General features: G+C 31.3%; 1 protein-coding gene across 13 annotated transcripts in view; it reads left to right on the top strand.

Annotated features, from left to right (window-relative positions):
- The window catches only part of LOC142318879 (serine/threonine-protein kinase MARK2-like), a 385,326-nt gene that overhangs the window by 81,778 nt on the left and 279,065 nt on the right, over positions 1-24,483 (top strand). The gene's annotated exons all lie outside the window — the stretch shown is intronic.

The following is a 24,483-nucleotide window of genomic DNA, read 5'->3' as shown; positions in this document are numbered from 1 at the left end:
TATGTGCTCGGTGTTCAGGCAACTCTACGGTTAACCTCTTCATTTTTCTGTTCCTGGCTGATCAGTGTCCTCGTTTTTTCCAGTTACAGTTACACGTGTATGCCCTGATGTTCTGTTGTACCGTATAAGTTAGCTGTAGCTTATTTCGCTGAAAACGTTGTACGTATAATATTTATTTGACTGAATGTAATTGTCTTTTTTTTAAATTTAAAGTTAAATTTTATTATAGTCGTTTGTAATTCGTTGTATTTATTTGTAATATCTGTTGTTGCTACATAAACTTTTACTAAAAACGTTGTTAATTTTGTGAACTCGAAAATTGAGAATAAATTAACCATAATTTATTTGGACTTCATGAAGTCATTTAAAAAAAATGCTTAACTACGATAAACTGAAATTTGTACAAATTTTTATAAGATTTTCAATACTAGGTTTATTCTTTTCAATTTTCATTAGAATATTCCTTATTTTAACTTCATTTGAAGATATGAATTGATTTTCAAGGTACGTCTTGGATGAGTTTATCTGCTTAAGATAAATCGTTAATTTTCGGAAAAATAAATGTATTTTTTTTTAGAGAATTTAATGCAAGTAAAATAAAATTACGCTTATCTTCTGATTGATGTTATCCCGCCATAATTAAATCGAATCCTGGTAGTGGTTAGTTAATGATTCCTATGAGTTGGCGTTCCGTTGTTCACAGGGGCGTTGCAGTGCGGTTTACGGTTGTACTTCTATATCTAATAGATATTATTTATGTTAAAAAAATCGTGTGTTTTGAAAAGAATAGGTATTCTTTTCATATGTGGTAAGGAATAAATTTTCCTTTTTTTAAGATTTCAATTCATAAATGTAACATTAACCAAAAAGTTACGTTATGAAAATACACGGATTGCAAAGTTCATACAGATTGTTAATTTCGAAGACTAGGTATGAATGTTAAATAGTTACGTATTGTATTGCGTTGATTTTTTTTTAAGTTGATTATTTACGTATTAGATGATCTTGTTCACATGCTATGTAAACAAAATTTTACTTATTACTATTATTACTTCTTTGTACGATGTAAAGGAAGTATTGTGATCGCGAAAAATTTAGGTTTTCAGATTTCAACGGAAACATCCATTTTGACTAGTTTCGGCGTGACGTCTGTCTGTACGTACGTATGTATGCATCTTGCATAACTCAAAAACGATTAGCCGTAGGATGTTGAAATTTCGGATTTAGGACTGTTGTAACATCTAGTTGTGCACCTCCCCTTTCGATTGCAATCGACTGGACCAAAAGTTTCCAAATAAGCCCAGAATCTAAAAAAATTTGGATTTTGGACTTTTCTTAACTTCAGTAATACAGAGCATTTCAACGATATATCATAAATGGTACTTATTATAAATGGTACCATTTACAATATACATTTTTATGTATATCATAAATGGTACAGAGTTATAGCCAAATAAAAATTTAATTAATGAAATATTTGGATCTTACAAGGGGAAGGCACATCGGTTCGAATCAGACTTCATCTCCTTTTTTTATTGAAATATATTGATTTATTAATAATTATAACCTCTAATTGTATAAACTTTTTTTTACAATAAATAATTCTTCAATAATAATAAAAAATTAAATAATATGAAATAAAATTTTATGCACTTTTAATTTTAAAAATATATGTATTTGTAATTTAATAGGCGTACAAGGAAGTCATGTGTTGTCCACATCAGATGTTTTTTTATTTACAAGTTACGTATGGTAATACAAGTTATGTATGGTAATACACTATGGAGTGTATTTTCGTAGTTGAACCAGAATTAAAATGTTATAATATTTGCGGTAGTTCTTACTCGGGTATTGTAATAATTTCAAATATTAAGCATTTTTGCGTAGGTCTCCACTATATCGTCAAATAAAGGGATGAACCTCTCGTTTGGTATGTAATTGATAAGTATTAACTACGTTGTTCATTAATGGTCAGTTCATTAATGCTGTAGAAAATGTTTAAGAGTTTGATACTAAATGAGAATTTATTAACTTCATTTGATAGAGCGAGTCACTGCCCGTGCAAAATTTCAATTGCCACATTGTAATACTTAAAATTAGAAAAAGTTTCAGGTAATATAAATACGAATCTACGAATGATAATATAAAAATATTCGTACCGATACGTAGCGTAAAACATACACAGTGCAAAGAGTGAGTTGTGCATTATTTAAGGAAATTTATGAAGATCAAGCATTTTGTTATCCATTGGAACCTTTAACTCGATGAAAGTAATTGCGTTTAAATTTACTAGTGAAAATTTACAATATAAATGAAAGGAAAGAATGATGTTTTAAAAGGTCAAACCACCAAGTTTAATTTTTATTTTAAGTTAGAGGTCGAGTGAATTTTACATTTATTGTATTAATAAAGCTTTAAAAAATAGTCAATTTAACAGTGTGTTTGACTGTCGTTTTTGTTTTTTATTAGAGCAAATAAATGAAACGTTCTTACCACCGTTAAAGGAGGTAGTGTACACATTTGTGTGCGTGACATCTTATCATTTTAGTTTTACCTAATTTATATTTCATGGATTATTCATTTAATCAATTTTTTTTTTAATTTGGTAACGTTTACATTTATTTAAAATTGGTAAGCTCATTGTTTGTTTTTTTCCATTTCTACTTCCATTGTGTTAATTTACTGGTAAAGCGTTTTAGAATTTTGTTGTTTATAATTAATGTATTCCGTGTATTGATGTCGTGTAATTTATTGTCTTATGACATTTGTTGTATCGGCGTACTATCTTTGGAAGTCGGATAACCGTTGTGCCGTTTGAGTTCCTCTTTAAGTAGAACGACGGTATAGATCGGACCGAGAAACGTTATGGATGATAGAAGCCGGTTTCCAGATCCGTTTCTATTTATACATTAAACGTAGTGTGTGATATGTCGATGCGTGTTGCTGGATTCTGTCTTATGCTTTCTGTGTTCTTATACTTTTTTTTCTAAGAACTGGATCTAGTCGGGTTTCTGTATAAACTACATAAGATTTCAGGTTTTCGTTTCCATTTTCTATAAACCGGATGCAGATGTTAAGCGTATTAGTCATTTCACTGTATCCTTACTCGTATATTTATTGTTATTAACACAATAATGAGATCCATAACGATTTATGTAATTGGAGTAATTGTGTACTTTTAGTAAATTATGTAAAATTAATTGTAATCGATTATTCATGTATTTTTTTAACGTTAATCGGTTTGATCGAACATAATTCCTGTCGACGATGTATCTTCACGTATGTTAATTTTAGCGAGTACGATTACAGTAAATTCTTAATCGATGCTCATCTGATTTACGCTTATCGGATGTCTATTCGGCCTGAGCGAAAATAAATTCGTACTGTGAATATTATGTTATTTACAGAAAAATGTTTATGCGCTTTCGAAGTAGGATTCTTAGAGCGGTAGTATTTAATAAGGGCATTGCCGGGCCGGGCCGCTTCAATTCTCCAGCCCGATATATTTTTTGTTTCCTGGCTCCTTTGACGAGCGATTATATTAATTATGGAATGTTGTTTGATAATCGTAGAAGTAAGTTTTTACGGGTTTTCCCGATAACCTTTTAGCAGTTTAACAGATTGCTACAGAAACAGTCTTAGGACTGTTTTACGAATCGTGTAAGAAACTAAGTTCATTTTGTTAAAATTGTTGAAATACTGTAATTCTTTGCAGAAATATTGTGAGGTCAAACACCATCTTTCCTACAACGTTTTATGTTGTGTTAATTTTATTGTAAATAAGGCGCATCGGGAGACGCAATAAAGTTAATAGGAAGGGATTTTTTATGCAGCTGTGTTGTACAACGGATGACTAAAGGTTGTACTGAAATGAAAATATCATGTTTAATTGAATCTGCTAATCTGGTGTTCATAGAACTTACTATTAATAAAACTGTTAACTGATATGCTAATTAATGTATTCGTAGTTACAACAGTAAATAACTATTTCGGATTTAAAATTATTATTTTTTTAATTATCTAAATACTCCTGTGTATGCCTTACAAATACTCCTGTGGCTTTTATTCGTTCTTTCCGGCCTGAATTCGTTGTGATTTTTAAAGAAGAAAGTATTTACAAGGAGCTAGTTCGTATTTAATTCAATTCTTTTTTTACGGAATGCTGTAGCGAAAATGTTTACATTGCTGTTTATCGGAATTAGAATACTGTAAGAAGAAAAGTATTCATAAACGACGACTAGAAGATAGAATCCGTTGTATTTTCTGTGGTGAATATAATTTATTGACCAGATGACAAGGGAGTGAGACATCGTCTGGTGTTCATTGGCTGTGGAAGGATAGAACTCAATGAGGAAGAAGGGTAAGCTTGTGTTTTGATGATGAACAGAGGGATTGGCGCAGTGAATATAGTAAGTGTAGCGGTAGGAGAAGCGTCCTATTTTAATCATAAAAACCGAGCGGTCCCCTCGTTGGAATCTACTTAGGGGACACTTGAAGTGCTTCCCCCTGTTAACGCACATTGAATAATATGCTGACCTGGTGGCAGTGCATTACAAGGTTTTTTTAATACGCGAAACATTTGAAGGTTTCCTCTGAAGTGTGTAACCTGTGATATTTGTTTACTGCCCCGACATGTGAAATCAATAATAGTTGACTTCATTTTTTCCCTTTGTTTTTAAGTAACTTATTTTCTAACTATGCTAATTTCTCTGATGTCCTCTTATCAGGTCAGAATAATTTTTTATGAGCGTATTTAATAACAGTTTTATAGACCTAAGCGATAAGCTACTGAATTGCATGCATGTATGTTCTCTTTTTTACTTTTGACAATGCGTGATTTTAAAAAATCATGCGTAGAGATGCACGCACGTAGTTATTAACATTTTAATAGTTCTGTTTTCTGAAATTAAGTGTTCCAACTAGCATTTAATATGTGTATGTTTATTACAGATTCTGAATTAGATACGAGAGTTACTGTTATTAAATAATGTGTGTGCGTGCGCACGCCTACTCACGCGCATTTTATTTTGTTCGATCGTGATTTCTTTTGATTGTAATTTAATCTGATAACGTCATAATTTGCATTAAAAATCTACTTGAATTAATCATATAGCTTCACCTTATTTCACAATTTGTTGAAGATATACCTTCATTGACTCTGTTACTAGGGGGTTTTTGACGTTCATTTTTTTTTTTTTTTGTTATGGGTATTTGATTATTTCTACGTTTAATTTACTTTCACCGGTCGATTAATCAATTTAGGATGAAATGTTAAGTTCTGTATTAGATGGGAAATAATTTTTTCGTAACTAAACGTAATTGTTAATTTTGTCGATTGAAATTAATCAGGTTTATTCTAACACATTTTATCTACCGAAGAAATGTAGCGCGCTCTTCTGTCCTCCTTTCTAATACATGTGGTGTAATAGATCTAATTTATTTGTGACAGTTGCTGTAAGTGTTTATTTTGAAACCGATATAATTATTAAAATGTTGTTTGTTAGAGTAAAAAGTTGTCTTGCGGGTGTAGTCTAAAAAACATGTTTTTCTATATTTAATGTCGAATAACTTTAGTAAGTCTTCGATATAACTTTGAAGGTTTTCTTATCGTTTTTCAGTATTTTTACCGTAACGACATTTTTTACATGTTGTCTTCCCGTATTTTGTTAGTTTTTCTGAGCGTAGTTAATGTAATTATAACCATGTTTTCTACGTTTTTATCAACAAAAAGTAAAAACGTTAAAATTGAATTAAATAGAAATAGTGTTGATGTATAAAGAAAGGATACAACTGTAGGAAGAATATCTTTGAATATAAAACGAGAAGTTTTAAATATATACTGAAAGTTATGTTTGGATATTGTTATAATTACTCGCGTGTTCGCATTTACTTCAGATTGTTTTTTCAGCATGCGAGTTTCTTTTTTTTTCCATTGATATATATTTTTTCCAATGAGATAGTTTGAATTCAGACTTAGACGCTGAAGAATAGGAGGAAGATTCTCCATTCGACTCTTCTGTTAATATTCCGTTATTATGGTCGAATGCAAGCGCATTTTTACTTTATAGAATGTGTTCCTATAAGGTGTAAATATTATTACAAAAATAGATTTTTAAAGTTTTAAGTAAACGCCTTTCTCACAATTCAGTGAGCCTTACCTCAGGCTCGTCGGTCGTTAATTAACTTTGTATTCTTTTTTTTATCATGTCGCATTTATCTCACCTAAATTTCTTTCGAACTGATTTTTCTTTTATTCAGCCTTCGATGTTTTCTTCGTCGGTACATCCATATTTAGAATTTTATATAGATATAAAAGTAATATATTTAAAAGATAAAAAAAATTTTAACAGCTATATAAAATTTAACAACTATACGGAGAAGTAAATATGGTTATCACCAAATTTCAACTTTTTTAAGTTGGTGCCAGATTAAAAGTTAGTAATTTGGTAGATTATTACTTATACGTAAACTTCAAACGTTAAAAATTTAAGAATTGTTACTTTTTCCGCTTTTTTGAAATCGATTTTTATTACTAAAGTGATAGGAAACGTTTTGTTGTATATAAATTTAAAATGAAATGCTATGGGAAAAATTTTCATCATATTATAATAATATTCTCATACGTATTGTGTATTTGTGTTTCAAAAACTACAGATGTTGAAGCGGTCAGTTAATAGAAAATTAAAAAATAAAACTCTCTAAATGTATTATGTTTTTTTTTTCTTATTATATCTATTCATAGTCTGTCTATTATTTTTTTATCGATTCGCTTTCTCCATTCTTTTTTCTTCCCTTTCACCTGTAGTTCTAACGAATTATCATTGTAAACTGTGGAGTTAAATTTATTTTTAAAATTAGTTTTAAATGCGGTTGACTTGTTTTTTTAAAAGGCTGAGAACGATAGCCGGTTTTAAATTTTAATTTCGGTTTTTGAACGTCCCTATTGTTAAAAGTTAATTAATGATAACGGATAATGATAGTTTATTTACCGTGATGATAATGATTTCTGTAATAAAGGAAACGATCATTTTTAAGATTTATGTACTAAACAGTTTAAAGATGAGGTGATTCGAATTCCACCGAGGCACGCACATTCACATCGGTCGCGCGTGACCCGGGTAATTCTTAAACCGGCATATTTTTGTAATTGTCCTGTCCGTATCCATCCCTTCCACCGTTACCTTCATTTTTTTGCCCTTCTGAACAGACGAGGATCAAACAGGTTACGATTAATATATGTCTGGTCGCAGTTTAATACAGATCTGCACTTCAGTATACGGATTGAATTCTTCGATTTATTGTTCGATAATTAATTATTATCCGAAGTAGCTGTTTTTTTGAAAGTAATTAAAAAACAATAATATTAACGAGATTATTATTGCGACTAAAACATCAGAAATGTCATATGTAGTTTGTTCATGGCTTATTCGGTCGGCTCTGGTGATTTTAAAATTTTTAAATGGTTGGTTCCCATTACCAAAACTCAAATCTATTAAAAAAAACAATTACTCTGGATTTTAGTGTATGTTGTTTTAAATCTTTTTTTCATAGGTTTTTTAACGATTTTCAAATTTTTTAATATCTGAAATGAATGTGATGTTATCAGATTCGGTTAAAGTTGTTCCGTATTTTTATTTTTTTTACGTCCGTGTGTATCCATAATGTTTGTAGGCGATTTGAAGCGAGTCGCAAGTCGCTCCCAAAAACGATGTGGAGCCATTTTCTAGAACAGTGTTTCTTAGGCTCGGAGTCGCGAAATTAGCCTGCAACATTACACGTAAACAATAATAAAATCATTTTATGAGAAAAAAATTATTTATTATAAAAATTTTACTTACATTTTTAAGTACAAATCTAAAGAAAATAAAACTAATGAGATGTTTGCGTGGGTTTTTCATTTAAAAGTTTCTCCTTACGTGGATCTATGTTAAACAAAAGCTAATTGTTTTCAAGTGACAAAAGACGATTCCTGTATTTACGTTTTAGCGCTACCGATTTAAGATTTAGATTTAGATTTAAGAAAAGCCTTTTCACAGAGGTAAGACGTGGCGAAAGGGATTAATATTTTCAATGCTTCTGTGACTAAATTTCCGTATTCATTTCGACGAGCAAGCCAAAACGTATCTAAATCTTCAAATGTAAATTGTAATTGTAACGTTTTATCGGCAGACATTTCATTGAGCTGATTGTGATTCTCAACTGGTACTTAGCAGCTGCAACAACGTTTTCTTCACTCGATGGATTCAGTACCCGTCTCTTCAAAAAATCATTTTTATCTCTCGGGAAATATTCCGCCAATTGAATTTTTAGCTCACGCAAATGCACGTCATGCTCTCCACTGTGGGGAATAATAGTGCCAAACTTCTTAATGAAAGCATGAACTCGTCTGTCATTAATAAAATGTTTTTATCACGTCCATGTAAATTCACATTCAAGTCGTTTAAATGTCATAATATATCAGCTAAATAAGCCAACAGCAACATATACTCATTATTCTGTAAAAACATTAAGAATGGCGTTTGTTTATCCTGGAAAAATATTAATTCATCTCTCAATTCCAATAACCGGGTTAACACAGTTCTTCCGCGATAATTATCTGATTTATGTATGGAAAAGAGGAGATATTTTCTTTTCGCTCATTTCATCGCATAGTTTAGGCAACAGCCTCTTCTGTGATGGTCGACTTTTAATAAGATTAACCATTTTTACAGCTTTACAAAGAATTTGTTTGAGATTTTCCGGAACATTTTTTCTGGCAAAAGCACATGTTAGTGAAGGAAGCAGCGGGTCCATTCTGCCCTTGGTATAAGACGATCTTTTAATTTTTTCAGAAATCCACTATTTTTTCCTGTTAGTGCCTTTGCACCATCACTACGTACTGCAGTATATTTTATCCAATCTCTGTTATAGTTTTTAGTAGCTTCATAAAAAACATCAAAAAGACTTTCTGTTGGACGACAAGGTATTGATTTGCAAAACAGTATATTTTCTTTGATTGATCTGTCCCGATCGCATTCATGTCTCACAAAACGTAAGAATTGAGAAGTGTTTGCCGTATCTGTTGATTCATCAAATTTATTACTAAAAAGTTCACGACCTCACTTGCTTAATTATCTGATCGCGAACACCGGCAGCCGCCATGTCATCGATTCGTCTTTATACTGTGTCGTTAGAAAGCGAAATTTTTTCTCCATTTTTTTCCACGCCTTTTAAAGCACTGGCCACACCAATTTCAGCAGGAATATGAAGTTTTTTGCGATTGTATGGGTTTTGGATATCTTAAATGTTATGAAATAAATGCTTTTTTTTACTTTTATCAGTACGACTTGATTTACAAATAGAAGCTTGTTGATTTCTCAAAGTACGTAATTTTCTTTCGAAAAATTGCAAAGGTTTGCTTTTTTGATTTGGATGTCTAGTTTCCAAGTTTGGAATTAATTTTGATGACTTCATGCTTTCATCAGAGAGGACTTGAAAGCAAACAACGCACTGTGGCTTTCCATCCAATGAGGTAAAACCATAATTTAAATAGCTGTCATTCTACAATATTGTTTTTTACCAATCGATTCAATGAATGTAGATGGCTCGCTTCGTTTTTTCACAAATTTATCCATTTTTCATAAAATGAAACGTTTCATGCCAGGCTTATTAGAGAATGTAAGGGGTGAGAAGCTTTTGTGTTTCCGTCTTTGTTAAGCAAATATGTATCGCAGACCGCACACTAATCCCACCGAATTGCAGAAAATAATAAATCTCTACTGCTGTCACTCTCACTGTGTTCATCAAAGGAGGTTGGCTGTGAGTCAAGCAGCATTACTCTCAGAAAAAACACCGCTGACTGGTACATTTTGTACCTTAGATGCTTTACTCGCATCATTTTAGATGCTTTATTCCAATAAAACCCGGATATACAGTACAAAGCAATAAATTAATATTCCCCTTTTTGTTGTGAAACTGTAAAATATGACACGCTTTCGGGGAGGGAAAGTATTTTAATATATAATGTAATTAACTAATGTGTAAAACACGGGCTATGAAATATGAGTGCGTGTCTGTAGAAAAATTTATATCGTGTTCTCCATTTTACGGCTGCTAGTATTCTGTATTCGTTTTCAGCGTTGCAATTAAAAAGATAAATTTTGATTAAGTAATTAAATATTTAACTAAATTGTGCAAAAACGTGAATTCTAGAAAATTTGTTTCAAATGAAGCAGGCTAATTGTGTCGTATAATCTTTTGCCATAATGTTCGCCGCCTAATTGTTATTACCATATTTTAGTTTGATTTATTACATTACATTAAATGAAATGTGTACGGTACGCAGAATGAATAATGTATATACTGAATTCAGGTTAATTTCAATTGAATGCGGTAAAGTTCCCAGACCCTCGCACTCGAACCATATATTGTGTATATCTTGTTCTCTCCAGAGGGTACTTCAAAGCAATTAATACGTTCCATTGTAATTGGTTTCGTCAGCGCTTGTTAATGAGCGTTATTCAAATAATGCTTGCTTATCTGAGTGGAAAACATCAACCGTCGTAGTAATTAATTCGCCTGCAATTTATAATTTTGATTGTTTCGTCATTATGGTATTCTGGATCGTAATAATGTTCGACGACGAATAAAAAGGGAAATGAGCTTATTCGGATTGTTGCTGCTCGGTTGCTTCTATATTTAACATTTTTTTTTTTTTTTTTAGTAAATTATTTAATGTACTTGAACCGTATTAAAGAAGAATGCGGTAGAATTTTTTTAAAATTAAGAAGTCTTTACGAAGGCTGCTAATTAGTAATTAAATTTGACAGCTTTTCTTGGCTCAGACCGACGTTACGAACCAGTGCCGTTAATTAAACCAAAACAATGAAATGATACCGATAACGTTGGCATTACATCTCCGATATAAAAGTTAATTCGGATTTGAATCCGAGCCCTAAAGACGTATGTACAGCTTTGATGTTAATCGTTTTAAAAGTAATCTGAATAGTTTTGAGTCGTAAACGTTTTTTTTCAAACGAGGGAGTTAAATAGTTTTTTAATTTCTAAAAAAACAATATCTGTATAATTTATTGTAAAGCAGCGGTAGGCACTAATGAAGGTGACTTACGTTGTTTTACGCATCCTGGAACGCCTGGATTATTAACTTAATGCTTATTGCGTTTGGTCTTCCATTCTTTCTTTGAATAGGGTTTCAAATTTATATTGATAGTGCAATTTTGAATCCACGCAAACTGTAAACTAAAGGAAATACGGTACATTTACTCAAGTTACTAATTCGTACAGGGTATAAGTTTCTGTTTATTTTGCGTTGCGTATGTTGCGTTCTGTTTATATTTTCCTTAAGAAAAGACTGGGTTTGTAATGTTTTTAAGAACATTTTTACCTGTAAGAATTAAACTTAAATAAGTTTACATTATCAAGAGCAAAATTAAATAAATTCATCTTATACATAATAAAATTAAAAAATAGAAGATTATCATTTAATTACGGTTTTCTTTAAAAAGATTAAGTTATTAAGATTATATTTCTTTGAATTTAGTAGAATGAATACTTGAAATATTACTTTCAACTTATTTCCTTGATAAAAAAAGCATATTTTTTTATCGTTGGTTTGTATTTAAAAAAACAAAAAATAGTAGACCATCGTGTTTACCAAATTATATTATGATAGTGATAGTTTGTGCTTGAACTTGGCCTGATGATCAGACATGTGGTCGCCGACGCCGGAACTATTTTTAAACTTCGGTTTTGGCATCGCCGGTATGTTATAGAAATTCTTTATACTGACTGTCTTCCTATGCGCGCGGGTACCCCTTGTTCTCGTTAATGTGTGACGTGAATTGTTCTATCATTTTAACATATATTTACTATAAGCATTCTGATGCTCAGTCTTTTTTTTTTGTCTTGTCGATTAATTATTGTTAAAATTTTCTCATATTATATCTATGTATTTCAGCTATTAGGGGATATTTAAAAAAAAAAAAATTCAAAAGAAAAATAGGTTTAAATAAATTGAAAATAATCTGCAAGAAATATATTCCTTGCTCCCAAATCTAAAAAAAATCTTTTGTCAGACGTATTTTCAAATCTTTACTGAGGCACTTAAGCGTTACCTTTTCCTTACAAAAATTTAAGTTTTTCTTACCAAGGTCACAAATTACCAAAACCTTTTATTTAATATAAAAATCCGCTTGCCTAAAAAATGACTTTCTGGGTTTTTCTTATTTTAGCTACGTCTTGCTTAAGAGTAGGAGTTAATGGGATTTTTTTATGTATATTTTCTGTATCAAAATAGGTCTTCAAATCATTTATAACATTTTTTTGCCCATCCAATTCCAATGGTCTGTGGTAAAAAAAAAATATTTTTTTTAATTTTTAAAAATTATTTTAAATTTAAATTCATCTCACAAGTTACCCGTTGCATCTAAAATGTAAAATCTTATTTTTTCATAGCCCTCACTCTTTAGCATTTCTTGAAAAGGAAAAAATTATAGCCAAAATTTTCTCACCCCCTTCCTAGAAAATAATAACTTTGTTTATTTAAAATTATGGCTATATCTTTCTATTTTTTAAACGAGTTTTTTTTTTTAATTTATTATCATCGCGTAAGGATTATTTTCTTAAAAATTAATTATACTCCGATGCTTCCCTTTAAGTATGGAAGTCTGCTCCCAAAATGAAAAAAACAAAAATAATGGTATATGCAATTTCAAATTTTTAATGGCCAAAACGTATTTTGACTAAAATAACACTTATACTCCTTTTCTGATGTGGAGCTCCCAAATTTATAAAAGAATTTTTCAATTTCGATTTTAATTTATTCAGAGATATTTTTTTGAATATTTTAATCATAATAAAAGTCTGATTCGGAGGCTCATCCCCAAATTTTCAAAAAGTCGTTTTGATGCTAATATATTAATAATAAAAATTCTTGTTATTACTTACGCGTAGCCGGGAAAGTTACGTAATTCATACCCGGCTTTTTTATTTTGGTCAAATTATATTACAAAAATTTATATTAAAATACGCTCAGTATAGAATTCAAACTGTACGATCGTGTAAGTTAAATCTGATATATAAATGAATGTATAAATGAAGAAGAAAAATTATATTCGTAAGTCGTTATATCGTGTACAGCAGGTAATTAGAATTGAAAGTATCATTATTAACATATGTGTTATAAATTGTAACTTTACCGATTGTTGATCATGATTTATATTCAATTTAAGAGTGGTATAAAACGATCGCACTTATTTACAATTATATCGCTTACTCGGTTTAGTTCGCGAGTTTGTAATGGAATAAAAATATTTTTAACCGGTTTTCTGTTTTGGTGTTGAAAATCGTAGTATTAATATTTTCATTAATCGTAAAAGATTGATGTTCGGCTAGTTTATTAATATTATAAAAAATTAATAAAATGAAAATGCACAACAGAAAAAAGCGTAAAGTATAGAGACTGTTCGTCGTATCGGTATGAGTGTATTTTCGCGACTAATTATGGCACATTTGATTTATGTAGGTTTTATCGGAGCGGTTCATTGTTGATAGCCCCATATTCTTTCCTTAATGTCGATCGATTTTATCTCAAATAATATTTCAACAGTTTAGTCGTTATTTTTTAATAATTAAATGACTACAAAAAAAGTGTAATTGTGCGCGCACCACTCGACCCGATTAGGGTTACTATTTAAGATCATTCGTTATTTTTATTGCCAACGATTTAGTTTCCGCTAGGGGTTTATGACCTCCATCCGTGTTGCGTTAGTAGTATAGTTTTGTAAGGAAGGACGGGAAGCCACTCGATAGCCTTGTAAAATATACAATCTGTTTAAGAGCTATGTATACTACGGCCAGCGCGGGGCAAGAATTTCAGGTATGAGAGGCGGGCATCATTCTTCTTCTGCGCTAGTATTCACCTCACCTCCTTCACAGATACGACCTTCTTCTTGACTTGTCAGACCCTCTTCCTCTTCTTTATCTTTTCAGCAGCGACGTATGCATAGCAGTGACCAGACCCGACCGCAAACTCGAGTATATTACGATTGCCCTTTGTCAGTAAGTTATTACTCGGGCGGCTTGAGAATTGAAGAATGCGTTACGCAGGAAGGCATTCTAGCCGAATATCTTTTGTCATTTATTTTCTTTTTAAATGTAGTACTCCGGTGTAATAAACCCTCCCCCTCTATAAGCCTTGGTTTCATCGCATTTTTATACAACTATGATAGGGGTGGTTAAAAATTAAAAAAAATTATATTCAATTATTTTATGCAGGTAATGTGCGCTTCAGTATAGATAAAAATAATTATTGTTTCCTGAAATTGATTTTTAAATTACTGAAGCTAGTATCGAAAAAACGCTGTACGTTGAAATTTTAAAATTTAAATTAATTACACATTTTTCATTTTTTATTTAGGATAAAATAATTCTAACCTTTACTTAAATCTCATTTTATTGTGACAGGTAAGAAAAATAATAATTTTTCCTTTTACAATGGAACATTTATAAAAGCATCAATGGTAATTTTAATTCTCGATTGTTTTAATTATTTGAAGTTGTAATTGTTTTATTATAATATTTATAATAATATATATATACATATATATATATATATATATATATATATATACTAGCTTCTCCGCCGTGGCTTCGTCCGCACTATATGGTTACTGCGTTTCTCGCCGCGGTCAGAGTGAGGGAATAAGCTCTTCCCGGCTACCCAGGCGACTCTGTCCCCTTGGACACCTCTTTGTTCATTAAACTCATGCTTGTGAGAATAATGATAAATAAACATTAAAGCCTGTTCAGTTTATAAAAACTATCGGTGTATTGTAATTTCTTCAGAACAACCGTTAGTAAATACAGGACTCGCTAATTAGTTTTTAGATTTCCCGACACGGCCTTGCTCTCAAAATACACAATCAGAATTACAAACGTAAATTACCATCGCAGTGTTATCAAATCTCATAAATATTGAATCAATAGCGGTAACATAAACGGCAAAAATGTATAACACAATGTATGTTTTTTTTTTATCTGTTAAAATATTAAAATTTAAAAAAAAATCGAAAATGGTTTTTAGATATTTATCTGAAGAGTATTTGCAAGCTCAAATCGAGTGAACATCTCGTTTAGTATAGTCTAAAATGGGGAAAATTTGCAATTAATGTTCGAAATGTTTTTAGTTTTCTTCGCCACTTTCAAGGTCAAATTTAAAAAATGTAGAAATATTTGTTTAGATTTTCACATGAAGATTACTCACACCAAAAATCAAGTTTGATATCTTCGTTTGTAACAAAGAAAGTAAAAAAAGAAAGAGAAAATAGTAAATCTCATTGTTACTCCATTTTAACCCTTTAAATTCTGAATTTCAAAAAATCTTTACTTAACGTGCACTTAATACCGTAAGAAGAACGTGCATACAAATTTTCATCTATTTATCTTCAATATTTTTACAATTAATTATGAATGACTCACGAGGTGTATTTTTATATTTATATACACGGCCAAGTCAAAAAGTGAAGTGAAATTAAAAAAATCAGTATATTTATTTGTTCTTACATAAATGATACATGCATTATTTTTCAACATAACCTCCTACTACTATACACCTAAGTCCATCTTTTAACGAGTTTTTGAATTCCTGGAAGAAAGTTTTCGGTCTGGTGTGCAGAAATGTTTTCACCGCTTCTATGGCCTCTTCATCAGATCGATAATGATTCCGTCGCAACTTTTCTTTTAATGGGTCTAAAAGAATGAAAATCGCTTTGAGCCAGGTCCGGATTATAAGAAGGGTGGTTTAGCAGCTCAAAACCGAGATCTTGAAGGTAAAGGACTGTTTTTTGACCGGGTCGAGCGTTATCCTGAAGCAAAGTCACTCCTTTAGAAAATGTACCACGTCTTTTGGATTTCAATTTTTTTTTGCTTCAGTAAACGAAGTAGCTCACAGCAGTTGTCACTGTTTACTAATTGACCTGTAGGTGTAAAGTAAACCAAACAGAAGTGAACCTTTCATATCCAAGAATATCGTCATTACCACCTGCAGACATTTGAGTTTTGAACTTTTTTCGCTGTGGGAGATGAAGGATGTCTCCACACTAAACTTTGTCGCTTACTCTCGGGTTTAAACTGATGGACCGATGCCTCATCAACGGTTATTATTCGCTTAAGAAATGAATCTCCCTTCACCTTCGTAACGTTTCAAAAGCCTCTGGAAAATTTTCAAACGATTCTCTTCGTAGATGCTGGTGTCAATTAACGTGGAACCCAGCGAGCACAGACTTTTCGTAAGTTTAAAGAATCATGGGTGATTGAAAATGCTGAGCCATGGCATATACTCAACTCATTTGAGGGTCATCAACTGCAATTCGTAGATTACCGAGAATCATTTGTTTAACCGCTTCAATGTTGTTAGTCTGAAGTGAAAGCCTTACCTTACCGCGTTCATCACAGAGAGAAATCCTACCGTTTTTAAAGCGATCAATCCATTCGTAGATGTTCTTCCACGCAAACAACTCTCTTCATATTGCTGCTGCATTTGACAAATAATCTGCTGGTTTCACCCCTTTTGAACTGAGGAAACGTATCACTGCTTGCATTTCTTGGTGCAATCAGACAAAGGAGCACTAATTTTAAACACAATCACAAATAGCTAACATTGAACAATACTTTCAATGAATAGAAGTTATGAGTTATAGCAGAACAGTCATTGCTCGCATATATGTGATTGGGAGGGAAATCAAAATTTCCCTTTACTTTGTAACTTACCCTCGTATGTATGTATATTGTATATATATAATATGTAATTTTAAATCTATATAACATTATTCTTAATATATATCGGTTAATTATAGTTTATATTCCTAAAGTCTTTGAATATCTTGTACTGTTCATTTTTGAATCAGGATCATAGGCGGTAGCCAAATGTTCGTGTCGTGAACATCCCACAGGAATCGACAAATCTCGAGAGAGAGAGAGAGAGAGAGAGAGAGAGAGAGAGAGTTATTTACTAGCACGCACGGTAGGACATCCAGTAAAACGCATAGTCTTATATCGGGTTTTCAAGTAATTTCCTTATGCGAAATAGGTTAATACCTGAACTACTCGATACATAATGTAAAATATTCAGATATTCACTTTAGCTTCTTTTTATTATTAAAAAAAATTGACATGAAGAGACGGTTAAAATATATATAGAAACTTTTGGTTCCTGTTATTTCTGTTCATATTAGTCGATGATCGACGAATAATTAATGAGTAAAGTAAAGATAATTATAGTATTAGTTTAATAATAATTATGGGGGACAGTAGTAATTATGTGAAAAATGAAATACTATGTGTACGTAAAAGAGTATACTCAATTAATTAAATTTATTTATTCATTGGTACACAACGGAATAAATCAAATTACAGTGAATCTAAGAACTGTAAGCGCTTAAATGCACTTGCGTGACTCACTCATAATGTGAGTCATTGTATATTAAATGACTCGCTTTATCTTTTAATATTTTTGAGAATTTGCGTTTAGAAATCTTGCTGTGTGTTTTTCTTAAAGAGTTACGATTACAGCTCTGTGTTTTCAGATCGAATTAGTGTGTAAATTGTTTTTACTCCCGCCAAAAACGTTTAGTTAGGTCTGGTAGGCCCGAATGACTTAAGAGAAGATATATTATTACCATCACTCAATTATTATTTATCCATTACGGGAAATTCATTTTAATAATAACCGATTCACCTTTAGGAAAACCACCGTGTTAATTTCGAAATGTTGAAATCGTTCTTAAGAGGGAAAAATTGTAACTGATGTGTGCGGTGAATACGCAACGTGACCTATTGGTACACAACCGGACAGATCTTGAACGGATACAATAAACTACCAAAATCTTTTCGGAGGAAATTTTTTTCCTTAATCGGGCTGTGTGTACCTTGGCTTCGAATTTACTAAAATCCATACATAATTATTAAATAATCTGTAGAATTTTTTTTTTGGAGGGTGAAGCCAGGGTTATTCGGTCGTCCTTAATTATTTTAATGCTTTCTGAAGTTAAATATATGTGTGTGTAAAATTTGAAGTACTACTTTTTTTTTAGTAGCTATTGTACCGCACTCAGCTTTGTTATAATTGTTTTATGCTTCCTGAATTCGCGTTTTATTCTTTGCCGTATCTGAATTGTATATCTCTTAACTTTAACTTTCTTCTTTTTTGTTTTATTTTAATGAGTAATTAATTAAACCTTCACAAATTTTTGCTTAATTAGATTTACGTTATAATCGTTGTATTTCAAAACCGAGTGCGGCCTGCGATAAAATATGTTTGTTAATTACTGTGTTGTCCTTTTCATTTTATAAATACGACATTAAATGAAAAGTGCGCGACTGTTTCATAATCGTAGAGTGTGCGCGTACTTTTGATTAAGTATGCTTTGTGTTATTACTTTTTTCTTTACGTTGTTATGGAATGTTGGAAATAAGACCTTGCTTTTTCACTCTGTTATTGGAAACTTAATGTTAATGGAAATATGATTATAATATCGTTATTTCAACGCTGAAGCGTGAGCTTATTTGTGATGTGCAAAAATATTATTCATAACTTAGTTATACGAATAATTTTGCTATTGTTTAATCGTATTATTTTTCCTACTATTACGTGTTTAAATCCATATTTCATGCTATACTTCACGTAGTATTTTAATTATTCTATACGATCGTATATGTATGAATTAGTTTCATTCTTATTTCTATCATTTAATCTTTGTTAAATTTTTCATAATCGTTATAATGCAGTAAATATGAGTAACTAGTTACGTGTATTACAAAAATATGATTTGTATAAATATGAAACGGTAATATTTTTGCGAGTAGACATTTGATTATTGATTTGTATTTGCGTAGTATTTATGCGTAAAAATGAAGTAAATTTACTTACATTAAGATTAAGTTGAAGTTTGCATAAGTGATATTTATTGTAAATCTTTTAATGTAGATTTGTGAGTATTAAAATTCGTAAATGATATTATATATATAGATGCGTATATTATCTCATAAGGAAACAAACATACTTAGGAATGCATTCTCTTGATATTAATACAGAAAAGAAATACGTAGTCTTAAAAACGTTTTATTTTGTAGTTATCCCTGCTGAAAGATTCTTTCCAAATTTTTACTATTAAAGGTTCGCAGTTGAATCTCTATTATTAAAGTAATTATTTTTAATGGAATTCAGCAATCTCATAAAACACCCTTCTTTTTCTACAGTAAATAAAGCAATGGATTTAAAAAAAAAAAATACGGAAATTTAATTGGGACCTGTATATGTTAATAACGTTAATAGATTTCTAATTGATGTTTTAAAAATTCGAACATTTATTGAAAGGGAACAGAAAGAAAAAGTAAAGAAATAATTCTCGTCCTATCGGTTGATACTCTTTAGTTCCTGGAAAACGGCCTTTAGTTTTATTTTTGAAAAGTTAACACTTTTTTATCTTTTAGTTCAGTAATGAAAAGGATGCTCAGTTAGTATCTTCACCGTTATAGCTATACAAAGTGTACTCTTTGTAATAGCTTTCAGAGAGCTCTAGTGTGCTCAAAATCTGAGCAATATCTGTCCGACAAACTCTGTAATCGATGTAACATTAGGTACACTGAAGTGATACATTTAAAATTTTTCTTTTTAATCTTTAGTCAAAGCACTTTTTCTGAAAATGCGGCATATGGCAGCACCATCAGAAGTATAATGGAAACATTTTTAACCATAATTTCAACAGTTTTATCGAATTCGCAGTTCAGTTTACGTTAATGTATTATTAATATCATCGGAAGCGCCACATCACACCATTTCGAGGAGTGTTTGGTTTGTGGACCGTATTGTGTGACTAATTTAGAGTTGAAAAACTTCTTCAAACCAAACTTCTTATGAATTATAATAAACCAAACTCGTCTCCCGGATGTTTTCTTTGAAGTTTTATCTAGCAGAAACGGGAGGTTCGTAATACTTCGGAGATTATCATTTGAAATTCTCAGACTTTTTTTGATTTGGTTCTATCAATTAGAAAAAAAAAATAGCATAATTATATATATATATATATATATATATATATATATATATATATTTAATTGGCACTTAACAAGTAATCAGTTACAATGAGAAAATTTCGCTTAGATATTTTTTAGGAAGCTGTTTCATTCGAGAAGTTTCCACCTTCGATATTATTCGGTATAGATAATCTACATAAACCCATCGGGTTTGGTTTAGTGGTGAATGCGCCTCCCAAGTCAGCTAGCTGATTTGGAAGTCAAGATTTTCGGCGTTCAAGTCCTAGTAAAGTCAATTATTTTTCCACGGATTTGAATACTAGGTCGTGGATATCGGTGTTCTTTGGTGGTTGGGTTTCAATTAACCACACATCTCAGGAATGGTCGAACTGAGACTGTACAAGACTAAACTTCAATTACTCATACATATCATCCTCATTCATCCTGTGAAGTATTATCTGAACGGTAATTACCGAAGGCAAAACAGGAAAAAGAAAGATAATCTACATAACCGTTTATTAGTCTTAAGGAAATATACGTAATTTACCAGTCTTTTCAGTTACCCAAAATTAAAAAAAATAAATGGTTTAAAGTCTTTACAATCTGTGCGATTCTAGTGGGTTAGGTTTAATATTAAATTCTAATTTCCTTTCTTTTATTTTTCTTCTTGTCTACAGTAAACGTACGGGTTTGTTTTAAACGGTTGCGTTTGTGAGTTGTTAAAAGTCTCATTTATTTGGCCGCTTTTCATAATTATTTTTAAAAAATCTGTAAAAATCGTGAGAAAAATATGTGCGTTTGAGATGATAACCGCCCATTCGGTCCACCACTTCTTTGAAGGTTTTGGAAGAGTCGTACCGTTGCAGTTAATCTATAAATAATAATTAATTATTATTCTTGCATCGGGGAAGATAATACTCGCGTTCTATTATTTAAGTGTACAATTTTTTTAATATACTTCGACGTTTTTCCTCCGATATTTTGTATAATTTTATCGCCATTTAAAAAGATAATTTCGATTTATATTTTTTAAATTAAAAGCTTTTTATTTATTTGTTTGTTTTTGTACTCCTGCTAACAAAATTATGGAAGAATAACGGTGAATAAATTGTGTTTGAAAGGGATGTGTGTGTGAGTGTCGCAGCTTCGTTATCATCAACGTATTAATACCGCGCTGTCGCGGTTTTGCGAGGAAGAGCCTTGTTAAAAGAACAATAAGCCACATATCACCTGTGTTTGCTTCCTCTGATAAATCCTATCTCCATCGTAAAGTTTGTACGATGGTGTTATATTTTAATTTTACTGTCGTTATAAATTTTCTCGCTGTGCTGTTTAATCTCATAATTACAGTACCTTACTTAATTAAAATTATTTTTTAGTTATTATTTTGTGATGTCTGGCTGTATATTTATTCCATTAAAAAGCAACGATATAAGTTAACGATAACAGAAATAATTTTACTCTGCGAATATATATACATTTTAAATATATTTATTTTAACTTTACGCTTATCGAAATAGCAGTCTTAATTATTACACTCGAAGGTTTCTTATGTTAGGATTGCGTAGTTCTCTGTTAAGATATTCGTTGATTTGTTCATCAGAGGTTAGTGTTACTTATAGAGTCGGGATAGCTTACAGGTTAAATTTTTGTCGTTCGTTTGATCATCAGATCGATCGTTTCTTTATGACTTTATCACTGTTATTTATAGTTAGCTTTCTACCGCCAAATTCATTCTGACTGTGAACCGAACAAGGATGTAACAGCCGGCTACTTGATATCGTTATTTACCGAACAAGTGATGCGGCGTCCGGTAATAAAGCCGCATGAGATATTTCAGAAATCTCCGGATTATAATACGACCTGCTTAATCATTCATACCGATTGTTTGTAGGCCTCCTAAGTCGAATGTATGAGAGATCGTGACGTACACAAATTGGTATTCATCGTACCAGTTTCATTATTTTATTTCTTCAATAAAAAAGAACGGTGCCCGATGATTTGCTGTATTTGCTCACATTTTTGTTTGGATGAAGCGTACGAACGATTCATTCGATTGAACGATCTATTTTTACTTCTTTATACGAACGATTTATCTAAAATTATATTTGCGTTTTGGGGATAAAAAAGGAAAACATTGGGGTTAGAGCTGTGTTAAAAAATCACAACTCAAGAAACGGCTAAAAATGTTCAGGATTTTGAAGCTTTTCGCTGTAAAAGTTTTTGTTGTTAGTACGCTAAATTCATGAGCGTTATTTAGTTACAATCGGCAAAACCATTTAACAAAATCATGTGTTATGAGACATAAACCATGCAACATTTTCGCGGCGGGCCATGGGGCCAGCCTTTTTTCTAGTTTAAGGTAAAAATGGTTTTAATGAATGACTTTTGTTATTTAAAGAGTAAAAGAATTAATAAAATGACTTTTGATGCAATTACTGGGGTGCAGTAAAGTTTAGCTACTTTATACTACTATTTAATTAGTTCATATTTATTTTTTAAGTCATCCTTTTTTTTTGTACCAGTTTTATTTATTTTTTTTTCTATCCTAAATACGGACAAAATTCAGATTTAACAAGTTGTGTTAAACTGTTTGCGTAATAAATGGTTTACTCGCACTGAAACCTACTAGAATTTAAATTAGGTAGTAATGTAGCAGCGGAGCATTCGTCGGGCCCACCTATTTACACAGTATTGTCACGTACAACCCGTATCCGATGTTGTTATTATTCCTTTTATGAATTATACCAATGATACTTCTGTCACCGTATACACCGATCGGTTGACCCTTATCCTTTTGTTCATAGTTTTTTGGTCGATCATCTTTTCTATAAAGTAAACAAACCGTTCAGTTAGTAGATTATAATTATTATATGAGTAACCCACCGGGTTGGTCTAGCGGTGAACGCGTCTTCCCAAATCAGCTGATTTGGAAGCCGAGAGTTCCAGCGTTCAAGTCCTAGTAATGCCAGTTATTTTTACACGGACTTGAATACTAGATCGTGGATACCGGTGTTCTTTGGTGGTTGGGTTTCAATTAACCACACATCTCAGGAATGGTCGAACTGAGAATGTACAAGACGACTACACTTCATTTACACTCATACATATCATCCTCATTCATCCTCTGAAGAATTATCTAAACGGTAGTTACCAGAGGCTAAACAGGAAAAAGAAAGAATTATTATATGAGTGCCTAAAAAAATATTACTTATTTAAGGATTTCTGGAACTTTTTCTTTTAAAATTAATTAAAATAGAATATGTCAGTTCGTTATTAATGAGAACGGTTGTGTCTTTCTTGAGGCGTACTACGGTGTTTATGAATTTTAAAATGGTACACAGGTAAATATTATTGTTCATTTTACCTTTATTTTTATTTTAATTTTTTGCAATTTATTTTCCCAGACGGGTGCTCGTTTTTAAAATGTGAGTGTAGTTACGTAGAAGAGTATAATCTGCCGCTTGTCCGGTAGATACTTTACTTTTTAAAGTTCCTTATTCTTTAACGGTTTCTTGTCTTCCAAAACCGAAGAGTTCTTCAGTATCTCTGTCGTTAGGCGACGAGAGGAAAAGTAGCATCAGAATAACATTAAACTCATTAACCGTTTAGAATTCATCAGTTTATCCTAATATATATGTTTGTTGATTCTATCGTCATTTATTTTGTATGACAGGGCTACCAAATACTACAGTAGATAACGGTTTTGGGTGTTTTAATTTTTAACGTTACTAAATATAAACAAGTAAGCGTGCTTTGAGAATTTTATTATGTATATTTATTTTTCGGTGTTTATTTTCTTAGTTTTATTGATTTTATTAACAGTGTGTTGATAAACAAGTTTAATTGTCATTATGATGTACAACTTTCATTCTCGTGGCTATTATTAAATCGCCATTCTTGAAATTCTTTAATTTAGCGTTATGATATGATGTAAGTCTCCAGGCATCTTAGCCTACTTAAAAAACAAACGTGTTTCATGGCCGTAATAACAAATCTGAACATATACTTCCCTGTATTCTGTTACTTCCTCGTTTTTTCCCATTTTTAAATTTAGTCTACATATTTTATTTGTTGAGTTTTGTGTGCGTATTCACAAGTTTATTGCTATATGTAATTTTATTCCTGTAAAAAAAAGAATGGCGTAATTTTTTTATTCTAATACTTCGAGCGTCATGTATTTTGTATTATTTTTATTGTAATTGAAATTTATTTGATTAAAATTGCATTTACTTTTATAGTATATCGAACATAATTTTTATAACATTTTTTAAATGTATGTTACACAAAAACGCGGTCAGTGAAGAAAATACACGGAATAAAATTTCAATAAAGCGTTATGTCCAAAAAAAGAATCTGGGACGATATGTGTGTGATAACGAAGAATAAAAGTAGTATCTATAAAAATAATTGATTTTCAATTTACTGGAGGAAGCGATAGACGCAGAAGGT

This window comes from Lycorma delicatula, chromosome 2 (assembly GCF_047948215.1).
Source record: "Lycorma delicatula isolate Av1 chromosome 2, ASM4794821v1, whole genome shotgun sequence".
NCBI lineage: Eukaryota > Metazoa > Arthropoda > Insecta > Hemiptera > Fulgoridae > Lycorma > Lycorma delicatula.
The sequence above is the reverse complement of the archived record's forward strand: the minus strand, read 5'-3'. Positions and strand labels throughout refer to the sequence as shown.